The following is a 12,805-nucleotide window of genomic DNA, read 5'->3' as shown; positions in this document are numbered from 1 at the left end:
CACGGTCGGCAATCCTGAGGTTGTTTTCTGTGTTTTCCCCATTTTCATACCAGGAAAATGCTTGGATTGTTCCTTAATTAAGGCACTGTCGCTTTCTTCCCAGTCATAGCCGCATCGTCAACTGTTAGGTTTGTGCGATATAAAACCAAGAGCAAGAAAAATTCCAGTCCTGAGCGATATTAATTCAATTTTTGGGACTTACGCTCAGAGTACATAGTAATACTATTATTTATTTATTTATTTATTTATTTATTTATTTATTTATTTATTTATTTATTTATTTATTTATTTATTTATTTATTTATTTTTGGCCACAGAGGGTGTAGGAATTCTGCGAGATCACTGTAATTACAACAGCTAAATTCGTGTTTTGAACCACTGTGTTCCGTATCCTGCAGATACTGCACCAGCTGTGTCCAAACGGTGATTGTAAATAAAGGTTACATATCTCTTCATATGGTTTTAAGGGTATTTAGGGGTTGTTATAAGGCGTATAAGTCACCGGTAAGACCCCAATTAGAGTATGATTCTAGTATGTAGGGGTGGCGTCTTGCATGTGGACTGGCTATCCGCCCATGTGAGAGGCGACATAGCAGATTTAGTTTAATTTTATTTGTTTATAAATGTTCACTTCTGGGGTTATTTTGAATTTAGAATAGGGGAACATTGCAATTGGGCGAAAGCCTGTTGTGTTCAATAAATACTTTACTTCGAGTATGATTCTAGTGTATCGAATCCTCACCAGGATTACTTGATACAAGAACTGGAAAAGATTCAAATGAAAGCAGCATGATTTGTTCTGAGTGATTTCCGACAAAAGAGTAGTTTTATGAAAATATTGGAAACTTTGGCCTGAGAATACCTGGGAGTAAGGAGGCTAATGTTTCGAGCTGTCAGTGGAGAGATGGCTTGGAATGACATTAGTAGAGGAATAAGTTTTAGCGAAGTTTTCAAAAGTAACTAACCCCATGGCACTACAGCCCTGAAGAGCCTTGGCCTACCAAGTGAACGCTGCTCAGCCCGAAAGCCTGCAGATTATGAGATGTCGTATGGTCAGCACGACGATTTTTCTCGGCCGTTATTCTTGGCTTTCTAGACCGGCGCCGCTATCTCACCGTCAGATAGCTCCTCAATCGTGATCACGTAGGCTGAGTGGACCTCGAACCAGCCCTCAGATCCAGGTTAAAATCCCTGGCTTAGTCGGGAATCGAACCCGGAGCCTCCGGGTAAGATGCAAACACGCTAACCCTACACTACGGGGCCGGATTTCAAAAGTAGAAAAGATTATAAAATGGAGGTAGGTTGGAATTCAAGAGAACAGATTGGGACAAATACTTGTTTTAGGAAGAGGAATAATTTATCAGCAGAGGTGTTTGATAAATTTCCTACTACCGAGCTCGATAGCTGCAGTCGCTTAAATGCGGCCAGTATCCAGTATTCGGGAGATAGTAGGTTCGAACCCCACTGTCGGCAGCCCTGAAAATGGTTTTCCGTGGTTTCCTATTTTCACACCAGGCAAATGCTGGGGATGTACCTTAATTAAGGCCATGGCCGCTTCCTTCCCACTCCTAGCCCTTTCCTGTCCCATCGTCGCCATAAGACCTATCTGTGTCGGTGCGACGTAAAGCAACTAGCAAAAAAAACAATTCCTACTAATTTGAAATGATTTAAGAGAGACTAGGTAAAGAACTGATACGGAATCTGCCATCTAAATGCAACTCAATGGTGACTGATTCGTTTTACTATTGATTTCATTGACCAGTAAATTTGAGAAGAGATGGTTTACGTACAGAGAATAAACTTCAGACACTTAACTTAGGTCTACCTGTAAGCTGCTGCTGAAGAAAGGTCTTCAGAAATGAAGACTCGATGGAATCATTGGGGAAGAAAATTCACACAATAGGTTTGACGCCCCCTCTAGAAGTCACAGACTCACACAATAGGTGGCCGAGTGAGTTTACAAACAAGACTAAAATACTAAGTAGGAGACTTCATTCTTCAAGGTATACAGTAGAGGTCTTCGTTCCATTGTCATCTCGTACAGCCTTATGTAACCACATTCCTTTGAAACTGTTATCCATCTTGTCAGAACATATATTAGTAGGTAGTGTAGGGGTTCCGGATACTGCACTCTTTGGCTCCGCGTGTGAAATCTGCTTAGTGCAGGCATATCAAGGTCACTGACAGTTCTCCGTGGATGAGGAACAGCTGTTACGAGCGCTGGCCCTGGACGCTATCAGATAGTGCAAGCCTAAGGTCGTAATATTGAAAGATACATTCTGACAGTTCTTAGAGGGAAGTCCGTTTTACTGCGTGCCGGGGTGGGAAAAAAAAAGGAGTGGAGGTATGGATGCCTTGGAAACGGGGTAGGTCTCAATGAGGTTGGAGATAACCCTGTTGGCCGGCTCGTACTGCTTGGAGTTGCCAAATCTCTCTCTTCTGAGATAGATCTTGCCATAATCGGTTCAGATCGAGTTGTATTCTAGTTCTGTTTCTCTTTTGTGGCCGTTATTAAGTATCTAACAGTATTTTAAACAATTATTCTGTAACATTATTGTATTTCTATACATATTTCGAGCCAGGTACTCTACCGCTGGGTGGTGTGGAAAAGAGTACATATGGTATATGACAGCCCCCTCGACCCCGCACCTTTCCCCCCTAGAAATCACAATTTTCTTATTTGTTTTACATCCTATATGTATGCTACGAAGGTGTATAGTGACAAAGGATGGGTATGTTGAAGGATTTGACAGGATTTGATTTGACGTCCCACTAAATACTCATACAGTTTTCGGAGACGACGAGGTGACAAAATTTAGTCCCGTAGGCGGTCTTTTACATGCCAGTAAATCTATCGACACGGGGCTGACGTATCTGAGCACAGTATCTGAGGATCGAACCAGTTAAATTGGGCTCAGGAGGCCAGCGCTCTACCGTCTGAGCTTATCATCTCAGCCTCTGTTAAAAATAATCTAAGATGAGACCAAGTCAGTCATAGTATGGCCAAGTAGTCTACAACAGAATACAGCGGTCTGAATGAACGAATAAGTGAAGTGGATGAGAGAGGAATGCAGGAATGTGGCAACCCTGTGCAATGTTCCTTCCTCCAGCCCTATCTATCAAAACGCTTCTTTAAATATTACGGGTATAGAGGAGTGTACGTTACGCATTCATAATTACGGTGCTCCTTACAACACATGTATACCGGGTGTCTCACCTAACAGGCGCCTTTACTCCAGAAAATAGAAATAAGATAATTAGAGTAGGTGAAGTATTATATGATCCTGTAATTATTAAGAGGGGAATTTTTCAAGGTAGTATTATTGGGTCGTTATGTTTTCTTACACACATGAATGATATGAATAAAGAACTAGATTCAGAGGTAAGGCCTTTTGCGAATGATGTTATTCTGTATAGACCATTAAATAAGATACGAGATTGTGATGCCTTTGCTGGCGAGATGTAGTGTTTACAGTGCACTATGTCTTCTGGTATGGGCTATATTAAATTTGTTACTTTCATTGACCTGTCACAGTCTCATCCTTGGCTTTGACAATATGAAAGTGACTGAGGTATGAGCGATGCTAGTAATACCATTGCTTATGCAGCCAGTCCCTGTTATGAATGGTGTGAAAATATTGCTCATAGGGTCGGTTGGTGCATGCATTTCAGTGGGCTTGGCAGACTGATATGTAATAGCAACGGCTGGCTCGGTGAGGAAAGCAACGGGAAACTACCTCACTCCTCATTTCCCTAGTACGCCTCTTCAGTGACGCCTAGGCTATTTATGACAGCTGTTGTCGGAGTTGCAGAGGATCAAACCAGCCTTCGGCCTGAATACCCAACATACAACATACACACGAGATTGTGAGCGAATACAAAGGACCTCGACAATGTTGTGAGATGGACCGCAGGCAATGGTATGATGATAATCGGGGTTAAAAGTCAGGTGGTGAGTTTAACAAATAGTCCTCTCAGTTTTAATCACTACGTTTATGAAGTGGAAGTTCTTTACGGGGATCGCTGTAAGTACCTAGGTGTTAATATAAGGAAATATCTTCATTGGGGTAATCACATAAATGTGATCGTAAATAAAGAGTACATGGTTATAAGGGCATTTAGGGGTTGTAGTAAGGATGTAAAGGGGAGGGCATGTAAGTTTCTGACAAGACCCCAACTGGAGTATGGTTCCAGTGTATGGGACTCTCACCATGATTACTTAATTCGAGAACTGGAAAAAGTGCAAATAAAAGCAGCTCGATTTGTCCTGGGTGATTTCCGACAAAAGAGTGGGGTTACGAAAATATTGCGAAATGTGGACTGGGAAGACTTTTCAGAAAGGAGACGAGCTGCTCGACTAAGTGGTATGTTCCTAGCTGTCAGTGGAGAGATGTCGTTGAATGACATAAGTAGACGAATAAGTTTGAGTGGTGATTTTGAAAGTAGGAAAGATCACAATATGAAGATAAAATTGGAATTGAAAAGGACAAATGGGGGCAAATATTCGTTTATAGGAAGGGAGTTAGGGATTATAATAATTTACCAAGGTGGATGTTCAATAAATTTCCGAATTATTTGCAATTATTAAAGAAAAGACTAGTTGAACAACAGACGGTGACTGATTGATTGATTGATTGATTGATTGATATTTTCAATTTCGTTTTTATAATGTGTAGGTATGTAACTTCATGTACCCAATCGATATAGCAGTCTCAAACTAGTCTAATGCGACATTTCGTTCAAGGATATTTATTGACAGTAACAGTACAATAAGGGAAAGAGTATTTCCAGTGACGGCTGAGTGAGCCTGCTGTGTATCACAGTAGTGTAGAGACAGCACGGCGCGCCCGAAGGTAGGCAACCAGGAAAGCTGTACTGTCGTACTAGACTAATTTGAGACATCGCGTTGTCTTCAGAACCTCAGTAAATAAACACACATTTATGGTGAAAACTAGCAGCAGGACTGGTACAAAGTGATCAGAAGAATGGAAGAGGTAACACAGTGAGTTCATGAAAAGAGTTTGAAAGAATTGCAAAGCGAAAAGTATCAAGGCAATGAACAAGTTCCAACTTGATCTATGAAACGGCATAAAGAAATAATAATAATACTAATAATAAATCAAACTAGACAAGGTATACCATGTCTGCAGAAAGCTGTACGTCTCAAAACACCCATCGATGAATGTCAAACTAAGACACTACAATGCAATAGTCAGGCCGTCAATACTCCACGCAGCAGAGTTCCTATCTCTAACTAAGAAGATCGCACTAAGAGCCCTCAAATTAAAAGAAAGGAGATTCCTGAGGAAGATAGTAGGACCAAGGATCCTATCAGATGGAACGCGATGGTACAAATCAAACCGTGAACACCACCAACACCAAAAAACCCTTACAGATGCCATCAGAAGAATACGGCTGGCTTTCTATGGACACCTGTATAGAATGGACTCCCACAGGCTGTCCTATAAGATCTTTAATGTAGGCAGCAAGGGTAAAGCCACTGGATCCCTGCGGATCTCTCAGGTAGAGAAGGATCTGGCAGAACTTAATATTAATCATACCATAACTAATTACCAGAAGCAACTACCGTTCAACTGTCAAAACCAAACTGTTCCTAACATCCCTTGTAGAAACTAACCACAATGAGACCAGGAAATGGCCCGAGGAGCGAAAAATAGATTTCAGTCAGAAAATAATCGTATGGCCTTAGCTACCGTGTGCAGACATTTCAATTTGACGCTATCTCGCTGTCTGCTCTTCAATTTCGACGTTCCATTTTACTCTAGGCCCACTAGATGGAAGACCGAGTAAACCGAAACTCTCTTGGGCGTCTATGGCTGAGATTTAATGAATTTTGTCGGATCAACACCAAATCTGTCACTAGAGATCTTTTACATGCCGACATCGTACGACATGGAGTGTCGAATGGACTTTTTTCCGCCCTTCAAAAATCCGACTACCTCGGCCGGATTTGAACTCGCTATCTTGGGATCCGGAGGCCGACACTCTACCACTGATCCACAGAGGCACAAAGAAAACGTGAATTTTATTCATAGAGATAAAGAAAATGAACGATTACCGGGACAACGAAAAAGGTCAAGGTACCAAGAAGAACAAACCTATAATTAAGAACACCAGAAGCGCCAACCACCGAAAACAACAACAACAACACAGCTAAAGCACAAGCACCATGGTCCTCAGGTGGAGCAAACTAACTCTAATAATAATAATAATAATAATAATAATAATAATAATAATAATAATAATAATAAACAACAACAGTAGGGTATGGCCTCCGGACAAGCCTCGTAGGGTCTACCGACCTGTTAGTCTATGACAACACACACACAAAGAGAGAGAGAGAGAGAGAGAGAGAGAGACCCAAATTAGAGGGGTCAACCAATAAAAATGTTTAAAATAATCCCCGATCCGGGTGGGAATCGAAGCCGAAACCCTTTGGACGAAAGGCCAGTAAGATAACCAGTTAGTCACAGAGCCAGAATTTAAATGGATTCTTACTATTCTTTCGATTCGTAAGAAGAAAGCTAATTTGTTTTGTTTTGTTTAAAAGTTATATGGTACCTATTTTTATTATACTTATTGGTCTGTTGATGCTCACGAATGACAAATTCGTAATTACTCTGAAATGGTGTGAAGACTATAATGAAAGTAGTGGCAATGTTGATAGGGCGCAGTATTTAATGAACTAACAAGTACAATTGCATTATATTCCTTTAGCGTAGTCACCTGCAAAGTCGATTAACTTTTGCCAAATGTCGGGAAGTCGTTGTGCACCGTTGGCATGGCGTACTCTGTTGATGATATCGACGGAGTGCCGTAGTGCGCGGAGTACAGATGCCACGTCAGGAAATCGGCGGTCTCGGAGTGGTTCCTTCAACTTCGGAAACAGGTCGAAGTCTGGTAAGTACGGAGGGTGTTCCAAGGACTCATTCCGACCTGCACGAAACGAGTTCATCCATCGTCCTATACGGTAATGCATTCTCGCCACAGACGATTTTCACCTAGAACGCTGATCACGTTTTGAAAACATGCTTTAGAGCGGCGAAATTGACAGTCTTTAATTCAACGCCACACAGCAGCAACACTTCCGACTCCTGCGAGTGTCTAGACTATCATGCCATTACTTTCTTTATAGCCCTCGTATGTCGCATTATTGTGCCTTAATAATGCATTGTTTCTGTAATTTTCAGAATGTTTTGAGCAGTATTGTATAAGGTCGTAACAATTGGTAGAGAGAATTAATGTAATTCGGCAATGTTTCTTTGGGTTACGTATACACCTACCACTACGTTTTGTGACATGGAAATGATTCTTAGTCTAACAAAATAATTTTTATAATGCATGGACAAAACGTGAATTTTATTCATAAAGAAAAACCTGTGAGAATTTGAGGATTTAAGAATATCGGAGTGGACTAGAGGAAAGATCTATCAGTGTAGATATTTAAGAGGACAAACAAGGGATGGGATGTCAGTGAATCTGTAAAGAACGAACCCATTTATACCAACCTATTAGCAAGCGAGAAGTCGTAAAGTTACAGCTTTTTCACGTCCGATATTTTGCTCCGTTTGCTACGCTTGAAATATTAGACAGGGTATTTCTTTCAAATGACGTCGGCACTAAGAGTTACAATAAAGTAAATTTAGATTGGGAGGCCATTTACTTAATGAATTCCTCTACTCCCGGAGGGAAGACTTATACACATGAGCCCCGCTACCCCTTTATGAAAATATCCACACAAAAATGTTTCATAGTTTACGATGCTGATCAGTAGCCTATACAGATTTACATTATTTCTATGGCTTTGGACAGTATTTTCCAGCAAGAGAAGGGAATGGAATCCTTGCGAAATATATTTTATCTGTAAGCCCTTTGTACATATCAGACTGAATAGTGAAAGAATAATTCGTCGCTGTTCGGGCAAAACGTCATATCTCACGATGCTCTTCCTATCCATTATTTTCCTTGGGACTGGTCACGCCTCCCAGCCACACATGGATATGCAGTCAATCAGAACAAATTTCGCTGTGTTCATTTTCGTATGCTAAATTGCGAAGGAAAATGAACCTTAAGTACATTATACTGTAGGAGTGCATAAATACGTCATGCAAACATACGTTCCTAGAGTGTGGTAAGGTTCATTTTCCTTTACTCGTAAGCAGAGGGAATTGAACACAACGAATATTGTTCTGATGGACTAAATATCCGTATGTAGCTGGGAGGCGTGACCAGTCTGAAGGAAAATAATGGATAGAAGAGCATTGGGAGATATCACCTTTTGCCCGAACAGCGAAGAATTAAGGACATGATTAACACAATGGTTTAACTACAGGTTTTCGTCTTCCACTTAACCAAGGAATAGGTGGAATTTTCACCTGTAAATCTCACGGCGACAGGAAGGACAACCGGTCTTAAAACTCTCCAGCCAAAACTAGCTCAAAATAGTCCAGGGTGGCTCCAAATGACCCCAGATATAACTGGGATAAGCTGAAACAGATTATAGGATTAGAGTTTGGCGTAGTGACCTCGCTACTCGACTTCCAACTCGACAGTCCTGGGTTTGAATCGGGTGGGTACCGAGCGAGTTGTCAGTGCAGTTTTGGTCGCGTAGGTGTGAGCTTGCATTCGGGAGATGGTGGTTTCTAATCTGGCCGCCGGCAGTCCTTAAAATGTTTTTTTGTGGTTTCTTATTTTTACATCAGGCAAATACTGGGGCTATACCTTTATTAAGGCCCAATCTTGTCGCTTCCCAGTCCTTGTGTCGCTAAAATCCTTCAATATGTCGGTGCGACTACTCCCTATGGAGAAGAATACAAACATTTATACTTGTTTCTGTTTAAATACTTATTAACATTGAACCTCCGTGGCTCAGACGGCAGCGCGTCGGCCTCTCACCGCTGGATACCGTGGTTCAAATCGCGATCACTCCATGTCAGATTTGTGCTGGACAAAGCGGGGGCGGGACAGGTTTTTCTCCGGGCACTCCGGTTTTCCCTGTCATCTTTCATTCCAGCAACACTCTCCATTCTCATTTCATTGCATCTATCATTCATTAATAAATCACTTTGGGAGTGGCGACCCCATCGTACTAACAGCCTATATCTGCTTCATTCATTACATCCCTGACCCGGTCAAAGACTGGAAAACAGGTTGTAGGTTTTCATTTTTCATTTTTCACTTATTAACATTAAATATGGAACTTACCTTAATGAAGTCGTGTTTTCTCTCCACTCTAGCATAGAATGCACGGGCATTTATATTTATACGTTTCTAAATATTTGGCCGTGATTTCATAGAACCTGAGGATGAAACACGTCATTCTATTTCAATTAAGTTTTTTCAGGTAGTTTATGCGTGTATTACCCACAATTAATTTAGGCAAGCTGAAGAACCAAACAGTTAAAAATTAATCTAACGTCATCAAAAGTTTTCTTTAAATGATTGAAGTGAGTGACTGGTTGTTGTTGATTACTACTTCTTTTTTCGAGTAGGTCAACTTGTTCAACTGTTGAGCATTCGATATTTTTCAATATTGTCACATCTTCTTCCGCAGTTATTCCTTTCTTTTCTCCGACCCGGGGTACCTTTCTTTCTTTCTTTCTTTCTTTCTTTCTTTCTTTCTTTCTTTCTTTCTTTCTTTCTTTTGTTTTTGTTGTTGAAAACTACGGACTTTCTTCATGATCTGTCCCACAATCTGTCAGCCCCGGTTCTCTTAGATAGTTCTCAGTCTCCGTCAGCCGTGTGCTACGGATGGTTGGACAGCCTTCAGGAGACAATTTTGTCACATAACCACATAAAGTTACCCCCTCCCTTTTCCTGGCACAGCCTCTCTATCTGAGAGTAGAGCCCTGAATTGTGATGTCTCCGGTATTCCCCTTCTTTCAGTTCCATGCTTAAGGTCGTTCTAAGAATTCTTCTCCCTCTAACTAGTTTTTCAGTCAAGAATTTTGTTTTTAGTGACGGACACTCCATGACATACAGAGCTTCCGGGCGGATGACGGTTGTGCTGATTTTTCAGCTTCAGATTTCCTGACATGCATCGCTTGTTGTAGGTGTTTTGAGTCAGTCGTTAGACCAGTTCCAGATTGTTTATTCTCTCAGAGAGGTCTTCTGTTATTAAAAAAAATACAATTACATAAAATATTTCTTTTGATGAATGTGCTTTCTAGGCGAACTCTCCATTCCTTGTATGAGAGACTGAAGGAAAGGTTCACGTCTTCTGTTTCTCGGCCTTTGCTATTTCTTTTCTTTCTCTTTTTTTGTTCGCTATTTACCCGCGCATTAATAATGCAGCGCTGTCATCGCTTGAGCGAAATGCTGGCCGCTCCCTGGGAGCAGGGCCACGGAAATTTATAACACCCTTATCCACTCCCATAACCCCGGCCCGGAGAAGGCAAGAGCCTAGGGAATTATCGTTCATGCGGACCGTGGAGAATTCCAGCCGTAACATGTAACCTTTCTGCAGACTTGCCGCGTCTAATACCATCATTCAACATTGGTCGGTTTAATAATAATAATATTAATAATAATAACAAAACTTAAAATAAAGCACTACATCACAGTAGTAAAACCAGAATGCCTGTATGCCAGTGAATGTCTAGCACTGAACTACAAGCTAAATTAGAAATATTAGAAAGAAGAATTATAAGGAAGATATTAGGTCCTCTAAGAAGTGCAGAGTTTTGTAAATGAAGAAGTAACAATGAAATTTACCAGAACATAGAAAACATATCAGAAACAATAAGAAAAAGGAGAATGCTGTTTCTTGGACACATGTATAGAATGGATGACAATAGACTAACTAAACGAATCTTAAAGTACCTTTGGGAAAAGAAATCAACCACCACCTCGAATAAAGAAGTCAAGAAAGACCTGGAAAGGAACAACATATGAGAAGAATAAATATTGGAAACAAAGATTTTTAGGAAGAAATTCTTACAAATGGAAGGATTCCAAGGGAAGAAGGAAAAGAAAACAGTCACAAAATGGACTGAAGACAGGAAAAAGAAGCACAGTGAAACAATGAAAGAATACGGGAAGAAAAACTAAGGAGGAAGAATTGAAATTGTAACGTGGTCCTTAGAAGGCCGGACCGCAAGATGAATAATAATAATAATAAGAAGAAGAACATTCAGACTATCTTTTTTGTACTTGAAAAATCCACGTTTCTTACCCTTCAGGCAAGCAACTCATTGTTGAAAACATCCTAGGGAGATGAGGTACGAATTTTAGGTAAGTAAATAAAATGTAATAAAGTATGAGAAAATATTCTTTATTTATTCCTAAAAATAACAATTATTTTCTTAACCATCGTTATCCGGTCGATTAGATTAGCAGTTTGTCTTTTTCTACCACTACGAGCGCTAATGCGAGTCAATGCAGAGTTTCACTTAAGCGCTTATAACTACATTCGGTGTGGACATTTATCAGACAATCGATAAACTCCTGAGGGTATTGAGCCAAGGAACAAATTACAGAAAGAATTATGTAAGTAAGTTAATTTGGATAGGATTTGAATAAAAAGGAAAACGAGTAAGAAAACAAGCGATTATACGCTGTTTTTTAGGAACTGCATTTACGCAGGAAGTGATTTTCTATTTTCTATTTCATTTTAATAGAGCTATCCAAGACTCACAATTTGAAACCTTTTCGGTAATTTCAGCCTTTTAACTTGAGACTGATTAATTTTACGTTTTTGGTAGTACGGGGATCTCTACTTGGTCTAATAAGAACTGTTTACAACATTAAAATAATCAAAACGGGGGAAAATGAAATTAAAGTAATGACCCTTGGCAGGCTGCTCAAAAATAGAATTCAAGTGAAGTATCTGGCCTTTGTAAATGACTCAGCAATTCTTTTCAATAATAGGCGAGAAGCAATTCATTTAGTTTAAAAAAACTCCATTAAATTGCAATCAAAAATTACTTCAAATCTCGTACGGGAAATCTCAGTACAGGAAAGGAGATCCACGATCTTTGATAGATAACCCTTTATTACAAAATTCGGCAAAATTTCTGAAGTAAACAAGTTTGAGTACCTAGGAGAAGTTGTTCGACCCTCTGGGTTAAATCACGGGACAAATAAAGAGAGAATCTCTAAATTATGAAAAGCCTATCGAATCATCTGATATTCATATAACAAAAAAAATTACAATCTAGGAAAGCAAACTTAAGGATTGAAATGAAATGAAATGAAACGGCGTATGGATTTTAGTGGCCGGGAGTGTCCGAGGACAAGTTCGGCTCGCCAGATGCAGGTCTTTTGATTTGACTCTCGTAGACGACCCGCGCGTCGTAATGAGGATGAAATGATGATGATGATGATGCCAGCGAAATTAACCAATTATGGTTAAAATTCCAGACCCTGCCGGGAATCGAACCCGGGAGCCCTGTGACCAAAGGCCAGCACGTTAACCATTTAGCCATGGAGCCGGATAACAAACCCGATGCATTATATGCATCGGAAACCTTAATTGTGGGTGGTAGATCATTAATCAAAGACATGGAAAAGCAAGAAAGGAAAATTATATGGAAAATCCTCTGCCCAGTTTGTAGAGATGGAATTTGTATGAAAAGGAAACATAAGGAAATATATTTTCATGCCGAAAAAATCTCACACACCCTTCAGAAAAATGCGATTGAAATTCTATGGGCATACTCTCAGATTGAGCGAGTATAGAATGAAGAAAATAATTTTCAACCTTCATAGCAAAAACCTAGAACTACTGGCTTCGAGAATCTGAAACAGACCTCCAGAAAATCAACATCCCCGAGGAAATTCTATA

The sequence above is a fragment of the Anabrus simplex genome, chromosome 11, assembly GCF_040414725.1.
Source record: "Anabrus simplex isolate iqAnaSimp1 chromosome 11, ASM4041472v1, whole genome shotgun sequence".
Classification (NCBI taxonomy): Eukaryota; Metazoa; Arthropoda; class Insecta; order Orthoptera; family Tettigoniidae; genus Anabrus; species Anabrus simplex.
The sequence above is the reverse complement of the archived record's forward strand: the minus strand, read 5'-3'. Positions refer to the sequence as shown.